The sequence below is a fragment of the Engraulis encrasicolus genome, chromosome 4, assembly GCF_034702125.1.
Source record: "Engraulis encrasicolus isolate BLACKSEA-1 chromosome 4, IST_EnEncr_1.0, whole genome shotgun sequence".
Classification (NCBI taxonomy): Eukaryota; Metazoa; Chordata; class Actinopteri; order Clupeiformes; family Engraulidae; genus Engraulis; species Engraulis encrasicolus.
The window spans coordinates 14,302,089-14,325,722 of record NC_085860.1 but is presented as its reverse complement, the minus strand read 5'-3'; the positions used below and the strand labels follow the sequence as shown (position 1 = coordinate 14,325,722).

Genomic DNA, 23,634 nt, shown 5'->3' with positions numbered 1-23,634 from the left:
ATTAACAGCACATGTCGGTCGACCTTGCCACTTATGTGCAGAGCTGTATTGAAAAAACAATGGAATCGAATGTTGGCACAGAAGTGTTCTGCACTTCGGAGCCAATGTGCAGTGGACATTCATTCACATTCACATACACATGGTTTGCCATCATGTTCTATTGACAAGCCAACAATTAGATGGAACATGGAGAAACGTACTGGGCTACCTGGGGTGGGATACTTGGCTATATTCTACCAGATGCTCATCAAGGATGTTGTATTGTAATCACAATCTGGGGATACACCATGTTTTATTGTCAAAACGGATGAAAAGGTATAAGAGGAAGATAGACCAATGTACTGTATTCTCCATTTGTGCTCATACTCCTGATGTCTTGATGTGTGACGGAGGTGTTCCCGCGCTGTTCGTCCCCTTGGGCCGTGAACCTGCCACCTCGTCAACTACATCGGTTCTGGAATGGGAGGCACAGTACGAGTGCGTTGAGCTAAAGGCCCGGTCCGATAACCCACGTTACTTTACTGTATTGAGGCTTCGGGAGGGAGGTTTACTAACGTTCCACGCCACACTCTGCTAGTTGGCCTCCATTACAGTTGCAGCTAGAGAGGTACAGGTTTTGGAAGCTTTGAGCACTGCAGAGGTTTGGGTAAACAGTTGGCAGTCATGGGTAAGCGGTTAGGGCGTTAGACTTGTAGCCCAAAGGTTGCCAGTTCGACTCCCGACCCGCCAGATTGGTGGGGGGAGTAATTATCCAGTGCCCTCCCCCATCCTCCTCTATGACTCAGGTACCCTGAGCATGGTAACGTCTCGTCACAATGCTCCCTTGAGGCGCCCCTTACACGGGTGAGGCATAAATGCAATTTCATTGTGTGCAGTGTGCGCTTATGTGTTCTGGAATGTTGTGTCACAATGACGATGGGAGCTGGAGTTTCCCAGTTGGGCTTTCACTTCACTTTCTTTGCAGGTCAGGAGAGATAAGAGGAGTAGAAGTGTTGCCATCAGCAGTGTCATCACACACGGAAATCAATATCAGCTCCAGATATCAAGGCAGACATCAGAGCCGTTATCGATAGAGTGCTCTGCTTTTCCCCGGCCCCAGATGCTAATCATCACCGCTGTATGTTTACCGTAGTTGTTGTAATAATCACAATCTGTGGTCATTCATTCCTAGTCACTGTCATTCATATATACAGTACACAGCAGGGTTGGTCATCATGTTTTATTGACAAACCCAAAACCAGAGGAAGACGAATCAGGGACAGATGGAGAAACGGTGGAGGAGGAGGAAGAAGAGGAGGAGGACAGGAGGAGGCGGAGGAGGAGGAGGAGGAGGAGGAAGAAGACAAGATGGTGGTGTGCTTGTGATGAGTGTGTGAACTGAGCTGAGCAGTGTTTCGCATTGTAACAGCTGATTGGAGGCCTCTGAGCCTCTGGGCTTTTCCGAAAGAGCGGCGAACCTCTGAAATCCACTCAGCTCTACTCAACAGGGGCAGTAAACATAGGCTACATAAGCCTGTGTGTGTGTGTGTGTGTGTGTGTGTGTGTGTGTGCATCTGTGTGAGTGCATGTGTGTGTGTGTGAGTGTGCTGGATTGTTGCCATCTGACTGCTTACTGTCGTGTGTAAATCTACCTGCCAGCTGTGCGGTCTCAGTCCGCAGTACTCTCTCTCCTCCGTCTCCCACCGCGGGGAGAGAGGCCCAGCTGCAGCCAAGAGCCAAGAGGCCGCCATGACACATGAGTTTACAATGTGGACCACTGTGATGTCCATATGAGCTGCCTACAATGTGGACCACTGTGATGTCCATATGAGCTGCTTGCAATGTGGACCCAGCGCTGTGCTGTCGAGATGAGCTGTTTACAATGTGGACCCAGCATTGTGCTGTCGAGATGAGCTGTTTACAATGTGGACCCAGCACTGTGCTGTCGAGATGAGCTGCTTACAATGTGGACCCAGCGTTGTGCTGTCGAGATGAGCTGTTTACAATGTGGACCCAGCGTTGTGCTGTCGAGATGAACTGCTTCACATGAGTTTACAATGTGGACCCAGCGTTGTGCTGTCGAGATGAGCTGCTTACAATGTGGATCCAGCACTGTGCAGTCGAGATGAGCTACTAAACATGAGTTTACAATGTGGACCGCTGTGCTGTAGACATGAGCTGCTTCATCGAGATGAGCTACCAATAGGCTGCTATCAGGACTGATGCCATTTAGCCTCGAGTTCAGACTCGGCATAGTTTCTGTGCAAGAATAAAAGATAGTAATTAGATTTTTATTTTATTTTAAAAAGTGTTAAAGGAACTCACCACGTCGTCAACTACAGTACAATACCCCTGGATTAGTCCTCCAGCCCAGCGCTACCGATACTGTATGAGGCTCAGGGAGGGAGGTTTACTAGCGTTCCATGCTAACTCTGCTAGTTAGCCTCCGTTACATTAACATAGCCCAAAACCAAATCATAACCCCATGTAATAATAATGGGGCACTGTAATGTGTTGTCATGGCTTTGTAGCTCAGCTTGACGGCTAACTCATATTGACGCAGCCCTATCTCCTGGAGCAACTATGGTATACTGCGTTTTCCATTGTGTAGATGGCAGGAGTTTGATGGATGACTTGGAGGAAAGGGAAAGGACGGTATTCTCAGAGGGCTTCCTGTAAGGCATTACGCACGACTTGGTTATCAAACATTCACTGTTAATGTCAGGAAAAGAGGGTCAGGAATTGCTGTAATACTTACTCGAGTACCATACAGGGTTTCTGATGTCGTGCTGTTTTTCTCTCGTGGCACACATGAAATGCATCCGTTTGTAGGCCATCTGGGAATGCAGTTATAAAGCCCTACGTACAGTATGTATTAGAAACTGATATTAAAGAACACTTGAACCAAAAGCCACAGCTAAGATTCCTACATGCTGCATTGTGTTAAAAGGAAATCTGCTCAGGCTGGGTTCTGCCAAGTCATGTCAGAGCTGATAGATTTATGACCGCGCTGCTGCCCATGGCGTTGGTGTATGCTGCCTCTGCAGTTTCTCAAAAGAGGAGAAATCAGGTGGGATTGTTGGGACAGCTGTGGACACGATTGTTCTGGTAGACGTGTATTGATCTGTGTAGTTCCTTGACATCCTACTCCCGATGTCAACCGACCTCTCACTCCATAAGACACAGACGCACAGCACAGACATGTGAAATGAATTGCCGTGTCCGCCTTTGCACGCGCACACAGGCATGTACGCACACATGCATGCACACCACACACACATGCACGCACACCACACACACATGTACGCACACACACACACGCACACGCACACGCACACACACACACACACACACACACAACCTGATGTGTCTTTAGTTTGCCTAATAGTGCATTACAGGGAAGCCACCCAGCTAATTAATTAATGTCCCCTGGATGCTGGGCATGGCAGGTGCAGGGCTGTGATTGACAGCAGGTCAAATGGTGGAGTCAGTGTTCCCATTCTGACAGGACATAACATGAGAACTGTCAGGGGAGTTGGCTACACTTGTCCATTTTCATTCACTCTGACATAACACACACACATTCATTCATTCATTATTCTTAAGCATGAACTACATGCAGCCCTACGTACAGTAGCTCCACAGCAAAGATGGAAAATATATTATTTAGAATTATGTTGTAGACATGATGGGTGTTATATAACTTGTGGAATATGCATGCGTGTTCTCATACGCACAGTCACACACACACACACACACACACACACACACACACACACACACACACACACACACACACACACACACACACACAAATATACAGTACATGCTCACACAGACACACACACACATGCATAGTTGCTGAGAGCCAAATTCCAGCATTAGAGTTACAGCTGGTCAGCTGTTTTGTATGTGTGTGTGTGCGCGTGCGTGCGTGCGAAGGGGTGAGAGGCACCCACTTGTTCAGAACAGCGCCCACTCACAGACCCCACCATTGGGCTTATCGTGAGTGCCTCCTGGGTCTGTTTGTGTGCGCTGGCTGGCCTAGCACTTCACAGTATTGGCTCACTGCTCTTGCACCGAGCACCAGAATACCGCAGCAAAGCACTTGATCACTACGAGCCAGCCAAGCTGCAGACTATACAGGCCTGGTCTGCTTCCAGACTTTGCTTTCTCAGCTCAGTACGAGCGGCTGCTCCAACACAGTGGCCCGTTTGTCCTTGCCAACGAACATTCAACTTTTTGCTGCGCAGAGGCATGACGGATGTAGTCGAAAAGTTTAGTTTGCACTCTTGTCTTGTATCCTGTCTCTTAAGGCTCTAAAATATTTGCAGCAGACGAACGCATGCGCACGCACGCGCGCACGCACACACACACACACACACGCGCGCCGCTGTTCGCTTTCAAGGGCACGGAGGAGTGACAGTGTCCGCCCTCCCCCAGGGATTGCTCTCCTATTGATGTATGCATGCATGCGGAGACGATGCTCCACTTCTGCACCTCTCGTATCGGCTGCTGTCCCGTTTCAGGTTTCAAAAGGTATCGTGGTGCAATGTGAAATATATATATTAGCGGATTGTCAAGCTGTGCATCAATGATCTGAGTGAAATGAAATGAAATGAAATGAAATGAAATGACTAGCCTGCTTAATGGAGTTTTTGATTGAAATTGAAAAGAAAGTGAGACGGGGAGAAAAAAAAAATCCTAACACATTAAAACTTCTTTGTCTGTTTTCTCTCTTTTCTTCTTCTGTCTCTCCTCCACTCAATAAAGATCTTTTATATTTCTTTCCCTTCACATTCTCCTATTTTTACGATTCAGTGAGCCACTCTGCCTTTCTGAAAATGTGCTTAGTCATTTTCATGGTTAGATGAGCTCTCATTAATCCTTTATTAATTTCGCTCCCACCTCCTACTCTCCTTTATTTTTCACCTTTCCTTTGAGAACAGGCCACTGGACACCTTGCTGGGTTGTGTTTGACTGTTGAAGTTATTCCTTGCAGGCAAACTGTTTCCGGAACAGGAACGCCGAGTGCTGTTCTCTTTCCCCTGCTACCATGGCTACTGTACTGCTCTGCTGCCATTGGTCTATGGGACACTGACTCTTAAGCCAATGGCCATCATTGGCCTGCTAGAGTGTTGGCATCCCAACTCTGGAATGGAATGGTGTCATTTGGTGATCCATTGGTTGATGGCCTCCTTTTTTGCTAGCCCCAGGCAGGGCCCTTATTGACCGTGTAAACCCACTCTACCCTGTATTTACCAGCCAAAGCACATCATTCACAAAGCCAGGAGGGGATGGTCGACTTCTACTATGGTTGACTGGGCAGTGAGTGTGCGATGTTTTGGGTTGAGTTACACTAGCCAGGTCGCCGGGGCTGTGTTTGACCCTAAGGGTGGTAAGTCTCTCCACTCCCCTTGTAAAAATGCAGAGTGGAGTGGAGTGGGCTTTGAAGTGTCTGCCTAAAAACAGAGAGTCTTGGACCACTGTGTTCCATGCACCATGCAACACCATCCTCCCTCCTCTTAACTCGCTTACAGCCCTGAGCTTAGTCAGAAGAAGTCCACTCATGTTAATAAGGAGTTTGCATGCACGCACACTCTATACATTTGACAGACATGCACGTGAGCACGCACACACACACACACACACACACACACACACACACACACACACACACACACGCGCACACGCGCACACGCGCACACGCGCACACACCATACATTTAACAAACACATTTAACAGATACACACACACACACACATAACAGATACACACAGACACAAGCCAGACCATAATATGCACCATATGCAACTCAGCAGCACTCACATGTATCCAAAATAAGACTTAATGTATACTGTACATGACCACACGCACAGATAAACACACAGATCCGCTCTGGGTTTGTTAAGCCGCCTTTCCTACAGTATAGCAGTCTGATTCAGCACGTCTGCGTTAAAATGGCTGGGGATGAATCTGAGCAGTGGTTGGCCCAAGTTAGCAGCACATTCAGGCACGCCACACGCTCCCTTCCTGTCTTGCTCAAAAATAGGGAACCTACTTTTGGTCCTCCGGATAATGACTAATATCGCAGTACTGGGTCACCTCCTAAGAAAAAAAAATAGTTGGCCATGTACCTCTTTCTCCTTCAAAAGACACGACTTCCTCCATCTTTTATTCATTTTCTCACAAGAAGTAGAGGAGTGTGGAAGGAGAGGCAGAGCTTTGTTGATTAAAACATGGCAAGTGTGTGCAGCCCAGCTCCAGGGCCTCCTGCCTACATCTGTCAGGTATTCAAACCCTGCCCTCCTGGGACCCAGGGGCGTAGCAGCAAATTGTGGCCCTATTTACAATCAGCTCCGATGGACCCCCAGCGATACATCTACATGTAAATTAGACACTGTGTTGGCCCCTTATATACATGGGGCTCTGGTAACTCACTCACACTTTACCCCCCTGTGCGACACCCCTGCTGGGACCGCCAGCGTGATGCATAGAAAAAGACCCGGTTTAAAAAACACATATAATAAGCCTCGCCCAGCAGGTCATATGTTGTTCCGTTAATAGGCCATATTCACATGAGTGTGAAGCGTGGCCTTCTGCAGTGAAGAGTGACGGCAGTGCACTGCACTCCCTAAAGCTAGATTTATGCTTCGCTCGCATAGAATCTGCGTCCGTCCGTTTTCTGTCTATGCGAGTCCACGCCCCCCTCTCAGAGGCTCTGCGCCCGTCGTCTAGCGCCTCGAACAAATTCTAACTATCCGTCGGACGGACGCGGAGTACGCAGACAAAAAGGCACTATGATTGGTCGTCTCGCTACTTCCTTGTTCTGTTCTTGTGGCAGCGCAATGCCAGTAGTTTGCGAGAGCAGAGCTGTATTCTGTTAAAAACGTTATTAATGCCTTGTGTGTAAATGTGTGTAAATACACGAAGCTAAGCTAAGTAACAAACAATGCATCAGTTGAACACTCGTGGCACAATGCCTGCGGTTTTACTACCGTTCCTCCACCGAATGTAAACACACATCGGCAGAATCAACTGTCTTTACATGCTTGCATTTTCTGCTCGTGAAAACAGACTGGGTATGTCAAATAATGATACCACTGCATTGCCTTTGCAATTTGTGTGAAAATACCTAGCTAACCGGGATAGAAAGCAACATTGCTTAATAATGACCGCAGTGCTTACAATGTAGTGAAAGTAGCCTAATCGCGCAATTTCAAATGTGGCTGGCAACGAGACCTCGGACCTCGCAGAGCTCGCAGATGCATGAATACAAAATTGGTTCGTGGCCACTCCCACGCGACTTTTCACGCTCGCAGTTGCTGAAGTCTAATCTGACCTTAAGAAAGCAGCAGCCCCCTCACTATTCTACCAGAGAGAGTAGAGCGAGAGAGGTTCCATTGGCCCATTGTTTCCAGGTTCTATTATTGCAAGTGGGAGGGGGGGGAAGCCCCCTTTAGGCAGACCTAGGCAGACCTAAGGACTGTTCTATTCAATGCTAGGAGTATTATGACACGCCCCTTTAGGCAGACCGGAACCTGGTCATGTTAGGTGCCCATAGCAACCTATTACATTGGCATATCTCTATACTTAAAGAATCTCTGATTCTACTGTCTCCAGGAGCCCAGTGGCAGCAGAGGAAGAGCAGTCCTCAAGTTAATGGGGCACCTAAGTCACGCCCTCTACTTCCTGGTTCATGGGGCAGAGGGAGTCAAAAAAATGATTACTGGGCTTGAAAATTGGTGATTTTTGGATTTGTGGTGCACATGTGTAGGTCCAAGATTTGGATTGGTGTCAAAAAAACACTCATTTTCAAGCCCAGTAATTATTTTTTGACTTCCCCTGCCCCATGAACCAGGAAGTAGAGGGCGTGACTTAGGTGCCCCATTGGAGTGACTCAGAGAGAGGAGCAGACAGTCCTCTGGTGTTGTCCTCTGGTCACATTGTCTTCAAGTGTGTGTGTGTGACTGTGTTACTGTGTGTGTGTATACTCTGGTGCCCTCTACTCATCATAACACTGTGACAGACACATAGACACACACACTGTAACAGACAGACACACACACACACACACACACACACACACACACACACACACACACACACACACACACACACACACACACACACACACACACACACACACACACACACACACACATTCACCCTCTCGAGTGGCCAGTGAGGCCCCACACCACACGCCCCTCTCCAGGAAGCATCTGTCTGTTTTGATCCTCTCCTGCCACTTTATACAGGCAGCTGTTGGAACCAGATCGCTGTGGGTGTGTGTATGTGTGTGTGTATATATGTGTGTGTGTGCGTGGGGGGATCGCTGTGTGTGGGTGGGTTTGTGCAATGAACACGTGTTTGTTCTGACTGAGTCAAACATACATAACTGGTCTGGGACGAGTAGCACTGCAGTTACAGTTTGCTGGAGCGGAGAGATTCCTCCCCCTCCACCCCCCCTCTATATGTTGAAATTGACATTTGTCTTCTGCTGTGTGTCCCCTCCCTACACAGCTAAATTTAGCTGGTAAATAACATCCGGGAGGGAGGTTAAATGAGATTCATAGTACAGATTTCCGGCAGTGCCGCTCCGGTCGGCTTTATGCCGCTCCGCATCCCTGGCTGCCCCTCTCTGCAGTATTTCATTCATCGCACCGCCGCGTCCAGCCCCTCTGTTCTCCTCTCTTCTCTTCCCTTCCATAGATTCCACTGACTCATGCATCTCATGAATGATTGATCACAGCACATCAGACAGTGCTGGAAATAGAGTGCGGTCTGCGCTTTTTTTTCTTCTTCTTTCTAAACTTGACAATCTGACTTAAACTACATCAACATGTCGTCAACACAACAAGGGCTTTCAACTTCCCCTGTGGCTGTAGCGCGCTGTGCATGCATTTGTTGGCAACATAGGACAAAATAGCCTGGCTGTCTTTATACTAGCTACCTAAGAACACCTGAAGACGCACAGTAGAGGAAGAAATGAAATCTATGAGCCTCACATGGGATAGTGTCCAGAAAAAAAGCACAACACAGAACAGAGTGGAGAACCTTTGTTGCTGCCCTACTTGCCAGGAGGCAAAACGGGCAGTAAGTAAGGAAGACTTAATATTAGTAGATGGTACACTTAATGACAAACAAACAAACACATTCAAGCTGTAAATGTGTGTGCTTCATTGTTTTTATTAGGCTGAATCTAGGTTACTGTTGGAAGTATCTCTGCTATTATGGTGTTGCAATAGCTGCTGGAGAAGCACTTTTTTCATTTCCCGAAATCGCCACTCCAAAAACTACATCAACACTTGTGTAATACTTCATTGAGGAAGCTTTAATCTCCCCTGGGCTTTACAGTGAGGCATCTCTAAGCGCAGGGAAAACGGCTTGGTCAGACTCTTATTGTGCTCTATAAGCTTGGCCATTTAATGACAAAACACAAATGCACTCACTCAAGTTATGTGTCTGTGCGTGCTCTTAATGCTTTCAGGTTGACTTTTATTGCTGGATGCAAAACTGTTGTTTAGTTGTTTTGTTTGTTGCTGTGTTGTAAGCTATTGTCAGCACTTTTATTGTAAGTCTTCTGAATTATTGATCTATTGTTTACAGCGGCAACTTTGTATTGTTTTATTAATGCCAAAAGCTTAAACCGTGTACCATACTGCAGGCATTGTACCTCCACTGGATGACCAGCCCAGCCCAGCCGTCAGGCCATTTCAAATTCTATGGAAACTGCAGTAGTATAGAGGTGGTGGTCACCCCTGAAATCCCATGCACCTTCAAAAAGAGGCTTTGGTGTGAAACTAGACCCCCTCAGCTGCCATGTCATAATGGTGTATGTGCAGGCAGCAGTGAAGCCCCAGTCCCCCCGCACCTGTTCTGCACCACTCCAGCCTCTTGACACGCTAGTAAGTCACAGGAGGGGGGCAGTTTGTCATCGCAGTGGTGGAGGCCCTCTGTGGCCCCCTTTAGCTACAGTACTCGTCATCTGGGGGAAATGACATGATATAGGCTGGATATAAATAGAAAATATGGAAGATTTTGGTGGCATGGTCTTATCAGTTGGTTGAAGGTGACGATTGTGCACATCCCAGGAAAAGGTGCAGGACAAAGGCTGACTATAGTTTTCGGAATGAGAAGTACACACACTCAAAATCCCTTTTGTTGCCTTTTATTTTTTCATGGCTATGGCTATGGCCTTATCACTTGCCTATATCTAGGTCTATTTCACATATTGTTTGCAAAGATGCTTATGTTTCTACACACATTCGGAAAGCAGGAATAATGAAAGCGGTGTCCGATGACGCTCCAGGTGGTTTGCCTGTCCGTCTGTCTGCAGGGGAGATCATTGGAAGTGTCCCTCTGAGGAAATGCAAGCCTCAAGGGGGCTAAAATTGTTGGCTGGTTGTAGCCACCATACCTCAGTCATGCATTATGTAGGACTTGGAGCCCACCACACAACACAGATGGTGCTGCTGGCAACTCATTAATGTTGTTAAATGGATCTTAAACACTTGGCTTTTCTTCACTGGTGATGGATAGAACTGCAAGCAGAGAAGAAAATAAACAGCCTATTTTTTTATTATAGTTTACTAAGTGTTATACTATTTGTTATACCTACTATTTTATTCCCAGTGGTTTTTGGTTGTGTTATCTTTGTACCTTGGGTTTTGCGGTTGGAAAGGTTGTTTACCAGTGACTGGTGGGGGGGAATTCACCGTGAAGAATCTTGTAATCTGTGGCCAATTTTCCCCTATTTCCATCACAGCCCTCATCCTCAACGTGACAAGATGTCAACGTGCTTGCGTGGCTATTGTTATTTCCTTATCTGGAACTAATCATTTGAACTTTTGAACCAGACCCCCCGGAGTTCATTCCAAATCGGTTAACTGCCTCTAAAAGATAACTTATCTTGGATGGGAATTCTCGAAAGTTTTGGGTTGATTACATGTTTTTTTTGTTGCATCTATTAATAATGCACCCTATTCGTCTAAAACGTGGCGTGGATGTCTTTGAGCTACAGTAACATCAGGACAACTCAGCAGGGGTTACTGGGCTCCGTTGTGCGCCTCCATATAGGCTACCAACAAACCTCTTGGAGCAGAGAGCAGATGGACTGCGGCGGGATAGTGTGGTGTCGCCTACTACTGGACGCGCTTTGTGTAGAGGAGAGTAGTGTTGGGTCGCATTCAGACTCCAAATGTTCATTCTGGTGATGGCCCTTCGGCTAGCCCTAGTACCTAGCCCTACCTCCACCTTCCCGTTGTAGTAGCATAGTAGTAGACGGTGTGTCTCCCTCTCGTGCTTTGTGTCTGTCCTCTTTGTTCACGCCCGTGGATGCCGAGCGGACAGCGCACCGTGTGTTACATCACGCGGGGCTCGGGTTTCATGCGCCTCACTCCAGGCACACACACGAGGGGAGGCTGACAGCTGGGATGCTTTATTTTCTCGCGAGCCGTGCTATCGGAGCGCACTTCTGAGGCACGCTTGGGAAGGAGTGGGGTCCGCTCCCGGTAAAAAGCAGACTGTTTCGCTGCCTGCCACCAGCAGATTTTCCGCATCTGGAGAACAGCTTACAAATATCACCTCGACGGATTTTATTGCCCGTTTTCACCGCAAACATTTTCTCGTGGGAGACGAGCGCTGTAAGTTTACTTTCAACATCAATAATGTATTGGTTGAATGCCGTATATTTACTGATGCGTTTTGCATGTCGCTGATAGACACTAGTTTTGTGTCCATTAATCTAATCAGTTGTGGTGCAGGCAGTGATGGTCAGCCAAATGTGCGGGCTGCATGCGTGTTGAAAGCGGGGTGTATATTAACCATTGAGCGCTGGTAAATGGTCCTGTTATATTTGCTTACATGTAGCGCGCATGTTTGATATGTAGACTAGGGGGAGATATGGTAGCAGGATACGGTGAAGTAGACTTTCCTTAGGTCAACTGCAGAACTTACAACTTGTGGTCATTGAAATCTCTGTCTATATAAACATGCAGATGGTGCTGGTGTGCGGTGCCGTGGTCAGATAGACAGAGTCCCTGTGGACTGCGCTGGTCCTGACATTATAATAACTTGAAGGCTGTATGTATGTCTGACCCAGGTGAACTGAAGGAGTGTTGTCCTTTGTGTGTGTGGGTCGCTGTATCCAAGCACTTCTCCAATTGTGACTTATCCCATTTTCCTTTCAGTAAGCTTACTGCTCTGCTGTTAACCCTTTCCTGGGGTGTCTCCTTTTGCCTTGTTTAAAAAACAAGCACCCCCCCTCTTCTCCTCAAGCTGTGCTGTTCTCTTAATCCCTTATGATGGGGGTAATTTCCTCATTGTTGGAGGACAATAGGAAGACAGGAACCATCATCCTCCCACTAAAATCAATGAAAGTCCACCTCCATTGTTTTCTGATGGTGTCCCGCTGGACAGGATGATAAAGATGATGTTGTAGAGAGAAGAGGGCAGTTGACTCAGCCGCACTCTGCTCTTCAACCAGGATTGTCAGACCTTCAACTCTGAGTTTCAAAACGTTCCTGCAGAACTCTCTTCCCTCAAAATACTCCTGGCAAAATTACAGCAATGACCCCAATGATGCCTCAGAGGACATTACAAAAGGGCTGTGTCATTTTCACATAAACGGCTGTGACATTGTGCACAGGCTAATGTGTCTGACCTTAAAGCTTGTCCTTATTGCATCGTTAAGAGGTTGGCAAGCAACCTACTTGTGGGTGTGTGTGTGTGTGCGTGTGTGTGTGCGTGCGTGCGTGCGTGAGTGTGTGTGTGTGTTTTATTCACAGTCCATTTAGCTTTACCTGTCCTCCCACGGCCCCCGTGCCCATGGGCCCTGCCTAAGCCCAGACCTTCCTCTCTTATGCCCCATTTACGCTGTTAGGAGCATCTCAGTTCATCACGAAGGCAACAAGTATTCTCCTGCCCTGTCTACTCTGTTGTGCCATTTTGTACTATATTGTGTCGCTGGTACACGTTTCCCCAGTAAAGTCGTTGGCTCTCCAAATTAAGGCATGTTTGAAAACCCAAGAGAAATTCTTTTGACTGTTTTAGAATGTGACAAACCTGTAATTTGTGTTTTTGTAAGTGTGTGTTGTTTTGGTTCTGTGTGTGTGTGTGTGTTATATGTGGCAGCTGTGTATGGCTGTGTTGTGTGTGTGTGTGTGTGTGTGTGTGTGTGTGTGTGTGTGTGTGTGTGTGTGTGTGTGTGTGTGTGTTTGTTTTGCTGTGTTGCTCTTTTTTTCCTTTAGAAATGTTAAGTAACCCCAACCACAATGTTATTTGATATATTTTCTGTCCTTCAATAGCTGGGGTTGTCGTGCTTGAAAGGAAATGGATTTCTGTTGTTGTTTTTGTGTGTGCGTGTGTGCGTGTGTGCGTGTGTGCGTGTGTGTGTGTGTGTGTGTGTGTGTGTGTGTGTGTGTGTGTGTGTGCGTGCGTGCGTGCGTGCGCGTGCGTGCGTGCGTGCGCAGTGTTATAGTTTGTTTGTGTGTAGGGTGTGCAGTGTGCAGTGTCTAGTGTGTGTGTGACTGACTCTGGGGGAGACGGGCAGAAGGCGCCCATGCAGAAAGGCAGAAAGGCCTGCTCCATTATTAGCCTGTGGTATTGGCATAGCCGCTGGGTTCTGGAATGGTTGGCATGGGCCTTCACCACCTCACCACTTCGCGGCTCGCTCTTCCAAACTATGAATCATTTTACTATCACACAGTTGTTTTCTTTCCACTGTGGCTATGGATTTTTAACAATATGAGGGAAGAAAGAACGAAACCAACCAAGGGTGCTGTTTGTACTAGGTCCTCCTAGCAGCATTAGTGTTTTCTTTCTTGGTGGAACATGCACAGCACATGACCTGTACGTGTGGAATGTTTGCATGCTGGTGACACAATGCATAACTTAAGTACCTTGTGGAAACATCTACTTACAGTGCGGCATGATGGTACTTTGTGCATGTGGATTTGTTTGTGTCTGTGTAATTGACTTGTTTTGTATTATTACTAGGTGCCAAAGTCTGATGATGTCTCTCTGATGTTTTTTTGTAATTTTCTCTTCCTAGTTGATGGGAGAGGGCCTATTTCATGATATACAAATGAATTGGTTAATTTCCAATATTGCTTTTGTTTCATCGTAGAGTTGTTGACCCATCGGGCTTGATGTACAGTTTATTTACACTAGGTATTCTAGTCATGGTGCAGTGTTATGGCCTGGGAGTTGTCCGCGTGCGTCTGCACTTCTCATTAGTCTGGGTTTGTTATGCTCGGCCGTACATCACGGTGACTAAATTAGAGGAGCCCTGTGAAATGTCTCGGGGAAAGGACAAAGCAGAATGACAGGGAGGAAATGCGAGACAGCGTTATGGAAACGTGTCTTCCCTCCAGAGAGGGCGTCATGGAAATGTTTCTTCCCTCCGCTCCGAGTCACACAGTTAGCGGTGATGACGGGTGTCATTGGTCGACTGTGGCGGTGCTTACAGTACAGTACAGTACTGTACACGTTGCTGCTGCTGGCAGTGGTGGCGATGATGATGAGTGGGCTGGAGGGAAGCACTCGGCCTCACAGTGGCTAGAGTGCAGTCAGGCAAGAGTGCTCTCTCTGGATGAACACGCTGAGCAAATGCTAAAGTTTATTTAGTTCCCCTCAAAGGCGTTTTTTTCCATTTCCTTTGGACATGGAATGGAACCACTGGTGCAACCTGTCCATATCCATGGAGTTGTATTTCCCCCACTATCGAGCCCAGTGAGGCCACTTGGATTGATGTTGCACCAGATTTTCTGATTGTTTGCCTTTTTTTGGTAACCCTCCGTTATCTAATCCTTAGAGTGAAAAGAGTTTTTTTTCCCCCAGCTTTTCTGTTTGGGCCCCTCCGCCTCTCTGCAATGGGCTCTGAGCATGTTTAAGTAGCTCAGCATCTGTTGTTGTCATTCATACCTTCCACTTTAGGGAAACAAAAAATGTGTTGCATTAGTGGACAGGCTTTTTGAGACCAAGATTTCAAGTAACATACTGAAATCCCTGAAGGTTTGCTAAATACCACAATGTCAAAATGCATGTTGGCGCTACATCCTTCACATTAACTGTGTTAGACATAATGAATCATTATAAGAGTTCATACCTTATGGCTTGGAGTGACAGACCCTTCAATGTTTAGACGATTTCGTCCTTTTGACGGCTTTGAAACTTTCTTTGGATGAAGCACAATAAAAAAAAAAATGGCTGGCTGAAACGTTGTTAATGATGCTTAAAATTGCATAGTGTTCGTTAGGAGGGAATATTTGGTTGGCTGTAATTGCAGAGGGATATGGAAAAGAACAGTTTTGTGGCGTTATGGCGTTTTATTTTCTGTGGTGACAAAAGAGGGGAGATGGATATTCTGAACAGAGGTGGATTTCATTCCTCTTTGAACATTTGAAGGCTAAACACACTTTAAATATGGGCTTCCTCTGTGTCATTACGCACAGCACAGTCTCCCTCAACACCGTGAATCATTTTCCGCTTCTGGTGTGCCTCAGAAACAGAAACAGTTTATTTACTTCAGGCCATCGTTGCCATGGCGGCGTAATCTCTCTCTCGCCATCATTCGCCAGGCCATGGAACGACCTTCGCACTCCGCTCATTCATTGAGGATTGAGCTGACACAATTGCATGTATATATATATATATATATAAAAAAAACCCTGCATTCAGATTCAAGGATTGAAATCCTCAGACAAGTAAAGTCCTCACAAAGCGTGTGTAAGTCTGCTTTTTTTCCCATCTTGCTTGTGTTCGGAAGGTGAGAGGTGCAGTCTTTCAGTCTTCTCTTCTGGTCGAGTGCGACCCCTGGCCATTGGCGGAACAATAAGTATACAGGTCCCCAGGGCAAAACACTGATAGGGCCCCCCATACAGCCTGCCATGGTCAAGATACGGAAGGGCCCTTGGACTAGAGCCCCACTTGCCCCTCTTACAGCTCCACCCCTGGCCCATTGCTACCCAGCCGTCTCTGCATCTGCATCAGTGGACATGAAGCTTAGCTTCCCTCTGCTCCTGCAGGTGCCCGTTTCCTGCAGAGTTTGGTATGGTTGGGAAGGGCTAATCTCGCAATAGAACGGATTACCTTGGCTCAAGTATTCAGACGAAGAAAGAATCTTAGAAAAGCTCTCTGGAATGACAAAGCAGTGATTGAGCACGCGCAGATGAAGTTACATTATGTGTCGTGAAACTGCCACTTCTTTGGGCATATTTTCCATTTTGATGTGTGCACGCATGCGTGCGTGTGTCTCTGGTGTCTTTTTCCTTCTCTTTGGGAAGGTATTTGCCCTGAGAGCATTGTTCCACTCTGCATACAGGGGCCTCCCCCGCCTGGTTCCCCATTTGAAAGGGGCCTTAGCCCCCTGAGCCCTGTTGTTCTCTCCTCTTCAATCCTTTTTTTTATCTGATTAACACCCCCCCACAAACACACAGGCACACACTCTCTCGCCCTTGTTTCCCTCTCCTCCCCTCCCACACTCTCTCACATCCTACAGTGACCATCATCCTCCTGCATTCAGCTTGTTTAGCCATGGGCTTCAGAATACAGCCCCACCTCTCTCTTTCTTTATTTTGCACTGCATCCTGGGAAATGGTGATCTCATCAGTAGTGATGCACAGTAGCAGCACAGCACATCTCACCATCACACCACAGCACCCCCAGCTGAAGAATGCAAAGTTCCCTTTAGGAATACCTCAGGCCTTCTCTTGCATTGCTATGGCTCTCTCATTCCAATATTGATAGAAAAGGGACATGAAGACAAGACCAGGCTATACGGATCAGTCTGTTTTCCTTGAGAAGCATGTGGACTTCAGGTAGGCTGTTTCTTTAAAAAAAGGGTGATTTAAAAAAAAAAAATGGATGCATGTGTTATTGCCCAGCAAGTCATGTGGTGTTGTTTTTTGTTTTGTTTTTGTTTGTTTCGGTTTTCTTTATTTACTCATTGCAAGGCCACAAAATTTACCATGACATTAATGCAAATGAGCGGAGCAGCAGTATGTGGTTGCAGAATCTGATTAGGCCGTTATGGTTGAACGGGCCAATATGTGCTGGGGCATCAGCATCACCGGCGGCTGTTTAGGTTTAGCAGGGCCTCCTCGTTTGTCGGCCATGTCATTCCACTTAACCATTCAATGGGCTTTTAATTAAAACAAATCAAAGTCAATATAGTGTGAGACTTAAAACGCTCCCCAGTGGACTAAGCGTGATTGATGAAGTGTGTGCTAGGCCATGGCCAATCCGATTATACTGTGACCATAACATGCTAGTCTCAGCATGCTTTCCTTTACACACAGCAATAGCACAAATAAACCAGAACCAGCTTTCTTGCTTATACTGGGCAAGACATTTGCATGGAACAGGTGCCCTGACATCTTTCTGATATGTAAGGGTCTGGTTTAGTGGTCAAATCGGGATACCTATTGTCTATTGATTAATTACAACCTATTGATTAAGTAGAACCTATTTGATTGTAGAATGTGCCAGGTTTCAGATAACAGATGATGCAAAATAAAGGAATGTCGTTTTTATTGCCCTGTTGTCTTACTAAGATGGCGTTTACTCACTCTGTTTATGTGCATTTGATTTCACAATGTCTTCAAGGTGCAGTGTTTCATTTCCTTTGGCGTTTGCCTGGGCATGTTTTTTGGTGATTTCTGATGCCCTTTGATGGCTTTTCACACAATTGCATATAAGAAAAGAAACCTCTTAAAGACTTGTATTGTTTACATTTACATTTACATGTAGATGAGGTGGAGGAGAGCATAAATCCATAAATCCTTCCCTTTCAATGTCCACCGCGTGTCCGCGACATGCATTACGACATTGCTGCTGATGTTTTGACTACAGTTTTCAACTACCGGAATAGCAGAATACTGTATGCTATACGTTAATTTTGCGTAGAAGTGTCGCCTTCCAGATGGATACACGCTTTCTTATGTGTCAGGGCTGTGAATGGGTGAGCTAAAGGGGCTTGATTGGAGCTGCTGAGGATCCTCATGAATAACGGTGCTAATGGCCTTCAGTGTAACTCGGCACTGGTGATTTTGAAATGGAAATATGAGCAAGAGGGAGAAGGGAGGGGAAGGGAGCAGGGGGGCATTTAAATGTTAATTGCTGCTGTTTTGTATGTGAATGAAGTAGAGGCAGCATGATGCGGCACCCGTCTCTCTACCCTCTTCTCTCTCTCTCTCTCTCTCTCTCTCTCTCTCTCTCTCTCTCTCTCTCTCTCTCTCCTCCCTTGTGAAGATGCATCAATTGCCATTCGCCTCGCCACACATCAGAGCTCTGGGGCTGTGTGCAACTCCCCCTTCAAGCCCTCTCCGCCTCGGCAGCGGCATGCAGAAACTGATGAAGATGGAGAGGAGAAACAGAGCATAGCGTCTGCCCTATGGAGAGAGAGAGAAGAGAGAGAGAGAGAGAGGAGGGGAAAACGCTAGCACATGTGCTGCTCACTACTATGCTGGCTTGGTGGCTTGGTTTTCTAGCAGTGCCCAATTTTATTGCTGTAACCACTAACCAACCCCATTCTTCAAAGCCTGTTGACTTGTTAGCTTGAAGCGAGGAAAACAAAAAGGGAGAATGTATCCTGAAGATTTCAGCAGAGATGATCTTCTTTTTCGTCTCCCCAATTAAATCCATCCTCTGTTTTTTCCCCTAGTGAGTACACAAGGGTGGCATTTGGAGGGCTGGTCTGACGGAGCTTTTTGCGGAGAGCACCAGCCTTGAATTTAATACCTCAAAGATTATACGTTCAGTGCCCCACCTTAGTTTTAAAGGCTGTTTTTAGTTCCCCTCTTTCTAATTTAGGGAAAAATACAGCTTTGCTTTGCGCTCAATCCCCCCTCTTTTTATATTTTACAGCTGGTTTAGCGACATGATGGTATGCCGTTTTCCTGACGGTTCACTAATATGGCACATACTGCAGTGTTTTGGTTTCACTGTATCTATTTTTTTTTACAATCGGTTGACAGATTTGGCCACCGCATTGGTGATTGGCACCATAATAGTTTCCGGTCATATTTTTACATCTGAATGTGTTGTGAGTGGAAGCCTCCTGGTGTCATTTCACTGCACTTTTGGCACACAGCGAGATGCTGCGCCTCAGCTGTTCCTGCTTCAGGCCAGCAGGGTTGTTGGGTATTTTTTCTTCTTCTCTTTTTTTTTTTTGCTGCAGTTGAATCATAGATGCCCACATTCCCTCAGACTCAGGTGGAGAGATTTCAGGCTGGCGTCTATGTATTTGACTCCTACTGTACCACCCACCTTTTCTCTTCTTGGTTCTCTAAGGCAATGACAAGGCAAAAAATACTGGGTGTCCTGCACGGCCCACTCTTAATATGGATGAATAGACAAAAAATCCTCCTCCACTTTTATATTTTTGAAGATGACAGACTGCTCCTTCTATGTTTTCTCTTCCCTTCAACTTGAAGTGATGGTTCAGAGTAGATTCACCCTAATGCCATTTGAACTTTGATATCCATTCAGTAGTCAACCCGAAGTGTTTCCTACCTTCGGCGAACATTAGCAGAGTTACAGAGTCATTCCGAATAGCTTAGTACAAGCGGTTCAAATGGCATTAGGGTGAATCTACTCCGAACCATCACTTTAACCCTCTTTTAATGACCTTTTACGCCACGTTGTCAGTGGACAGTACACATCTGTAATGACTTAGCATTTTGTGGGCCCGGGCAGCATTGTTTTTGCAGTCTTGAAAGAGCCCTTGTGTTGACCACAAGCTGTGGCAGCTGTGTTTTTGGCTAAAGAGCGTGAGGACCTTTATGACACGTCTGTCAGGATGATATACGCCACCGCTGCCTCTGATGAGACCCTCGCCAGGCCACTGCAGCCTATTCATGACCTCTGACCCTTTAAGCTGCTCCAGTTCCCTTTGAACTTCACGCTCATCATCACACATACCCACATACACATGCACACGTACATAGAGACACACACATTTGCAAAGTCACACAGTTACAGGCACAGATGCACAGATGCACAGACGCACACACACACACACACACACACACACACACACACACACACACACACACACACACACACACACACACACACACACACACACACACACACACACACACAAACCACAGGCACACAACAGCAAACAAACCAGGCTTGCTGTGCCAACATGTGGTGTGAGGCGATGCGCAAGCTGCACATTTTGAGCTGTGTCATTGTTGTCAATATACAGTATAAAGCCTGTGTCCATGTGAGCAGGCAGCACGTGCCACCCCTACCTGCTTCAACAGTGTGCCAGGGGACGGACTGCTGGACACACGGTGTCTCCTCCCCGATAACAATCTCCCTGCATCCGCATCATCCACACACAGGACCTTGGACCTTGTTTGTTTCTCCTCTCCTGTCCTCTCCTTTCCTTTCCTCTCCTTTCCTCTCCTTTCCTCTCCTCTCCTCTCCTCTCTTCCCCTCTTCCGCTCGTGCTGTGCGCTGTGTGTGTGTGTCTGCCACATTGCTGCAGCTCCAGGGGAACAGTACAGAGCATTACACACTGATTTATTACTAGCGGGAAGCAGGCCAAGCTGATGGATTGAGGAAGCAAGCTGGTGGTAAGGTTTTTACAGGGGCATTAGCCGTACCCCCGAAGTGAGACCGGATAATGTAGTGGCTCCCAAAGCCAGAGCTGAACCCCGAGTCTGATCTTGCTGCACTGCAGTAGTTAGCGGACAGGTTTAAGGTCTTGGGCTGGGTTTCCTCCTGAAAGGTTCTTTCTTTCTTTCTTTTTTTCTGATGGGGTGGTGTGATATATCCTTGGCTCAGTGAAACAGTGATGAGATTGTGCTTGTGCATGAGGATGGTAAAAAAGATAATAAAACTTGGAGAGTGATTCATGTGGTCGATTCTCAGCCTGCAGTCTCATCTATTATGCTGTTTTCATTGGACCTCCTCAGCCACATTAGAGCCGTCTATTCATTTCTGAAAATTACTGTTTTGTTTTTATGCCATCATCAGTTTCATAGCTTAAGACCTGCCTGTTTCTGTATTCAGCTGGGAGGACCTTAATGGCCCAACAGTAGCTGGTGTTTTGATGCACTGCAGCACAGCACAGCACAGCACAGCACAGCACAGCACAGCACAGCACAGCACAGCACAGCACAGCACAGCACAGCACAGCACACACAGGTCCCATGCAGCTCAGACAGGAGGCTTTATACTAAGGCTTTTCTTTTCTTTTCGGCTTTCAGCTGAATTCAGATGCAGCCCTCCCTGTCTCCCCTTGTCCGTGATGGGAATATGGTATAACCGAGCAGGATTAATCGTGACACTTCTTTCTATTTTTTCTTCTTTCGTTTTTTTTCTAACTTTACTTGGCTTTGGCTCTCCATGCTGATATGCTTTTAGGCGATTCATATTAATAGGATTGCTGGTCCTCTCCACAGAGTCTTACTCCAGCTCTTTTCTGCTTTCATCTGCTAATTTCATCAGTCGAGAGCCCCCCACCCCCCTGCCCCTCTCTCTGCCTCTTCAGTCCATTGACAGCTGGAGGCCGCTGTGCTGTGCTGTGCTGTGCTGTGAGCGGCCGGCCAGACCTCAACGCCTGATTTTGGGGCGAGCGAGCGAGGGCCAGTTAGCGGAGACGTGTGTTGAAGGCGTACTGAAGACAGACGGTGCCGTAAGTCTGCCACGAGACCACACCAGGCCCTCTGCTCCTGCCAACAGTGCCCACATTAATTACAGACCGGAGCTGTGGCTTGGGCTTTGGGCCCCGCGCCAGGCTTGGGGTTGTAACGCGACCCACCCACCCACCCACTTCCATCCCCCCGTTGCACAATCTGTGCACTGCACCACACCACACCACACCACACCACACAGCTAGCCAGCCGCTCATTATTGTTTTTGGGTCCCCCCTCTTCTTAATGTGTGGGAGGGTGGAGCAGGAGCAGGAACAGGCCCCCTTTTCCGTATTGACTTTAACTTCATCAAGGACTACTTGGCTGCTGCTGCTCCTGCTGCTGCCGCCGCCGCCTCTAGATCCCAGAACTTTTTGCATTGGACCTTGATTAGGGGTGCTGGACTGGGCTTGGCTGTGCTGTGCTGTGCTGTGCTGTGCTGTGCTGTGCTGTGCTGTGCTGTGCTGTGCTGTGCTGTGCTGTGCTGCGTTGGGCCTCTGGTTGGTTGGTGCTAATGGCCATTGACCCCTGAGTGAGCTGGTGGCAGCATGACTCCTAATCTACACAGGGTGATTGTGGACTCTCAGGCCCCGGCCAGATGACATCGCATCTTGCCCAAATACATATCTGTCCCACAAATGTGCACATGATTTACACACACACACACACACACACACACACACACACACACACACACACACACACACACACACACACACACACACACACACACACACACACACACACACACACACACTTGCCCCACCTTTCCCCCAGTTGCCGCGTGGTCGACCCTCAGCATGCCACAGGCAGTAATTGTTAGTTAGCTGCTAATTTATGGCCGTGATGGGGCGGGGCGGGGGGCTCTAATTGTGGCTCTGGACTAGCACGCTGGCTCTGGATGAGCGGGTGTTCTGTCAAGATGTGCTGCTTTGTAGAGATGAGTAGACTGTGCCCCCCAAACCCCTAAGAGAGAGACTATTAATCCCCAAAGGGAAAATTGAATGCCACCTGGCCATCCACACAACACATAACAGGAAGCGACCAAAAACATAACCTCTTTGGCGGAGGTAACCAGTAAGAAAGTAAGGCACTCAACAGCTGTTGTTAGATTGGACCAGCCGGACAGCCGTACGGATAAGGGCATTGCTTAGAATGTTCGACTCAGCTGCCAGTTGTGGCGTTGTGATGGTGTGAATTTCACCACTCTGAGATACTGTAGTTTCAGGTGGAGGCTATCCAGCGAAACGGCTCTGATTTTCAGCCGAAGGAGAGGTCACTTAGCCAGGGCAGACCAGCTGCTTTAAAGACAGTGTGATCTCAGCAAGCTAGCATACAGCAAACGGGCTGTCTTGCTTATCCTTCATTGACCAGACTGCTGTGTCTACATGGCTTAATGACTATTGTTTTGTTACCAGATAACATTAAATGCAGTAATATTGTTCCATATAAGTGTTTCAATATACTCTTGTGGCTGTCTTTGATCACTACAGTGCTGACATTAGCTGACGTCTCATTGATGCCCATCATAGATGGCATGCTGCAGCCGGTGTCTCTGTGCTTTGAAGTGTAGTGTAGTAGTGAAGTATGCAGCACACACACAGTACGCAATGTGCAGAGCAAGAGACACTGCCTTTCCCATCATAGCCAGCTTACATGCTGCACCTAGTGCCTCTGAGCATTAAAGTTTAGTGTTGTGCAGTACACAGTGCAGGGCAAGAGGCACACTCGAGCATGGATGGCTTACATGCTGCAGTTAGTGCCTCTGAGCATTAAAGTTTAGTGTAGTGAAGTAGTGCAGTGCAGAGTAAGAGACACGCTGCTTGCTGCATGCATGATGCACCTATTGCCTCTGAGCATTGAAGGGTAGTAAAGTACGCAGTGTGCAGGGAGAGAGACACCACCTCCTCAACACAGGTTGCTTACAGGCAAGAGCTGGTGCCTCTGCTCTGTGCATTGAATTGAAGTAGTGAGGGAGGTACGCCGTGTGCAGGGCAAGAGACAC

The 23,634-nt window shown here is 47.2% G+C and overlaps 1 protein-coding gene across 7 annotated transcripts in view; it reads left to right on the top strand.

Moving 5' to 3' along the window:
- The window catches only part of LOC134447334 (pleckstrin homology domain-containing family A member 5-like), a 159,379-nt gene that overhangs the window by 72,377 nt on the left and 63,368 nt on the right, over positions 1-23,634 (top strand). The gene's annotated exons all lie outside the window — the stretch shown is intronic.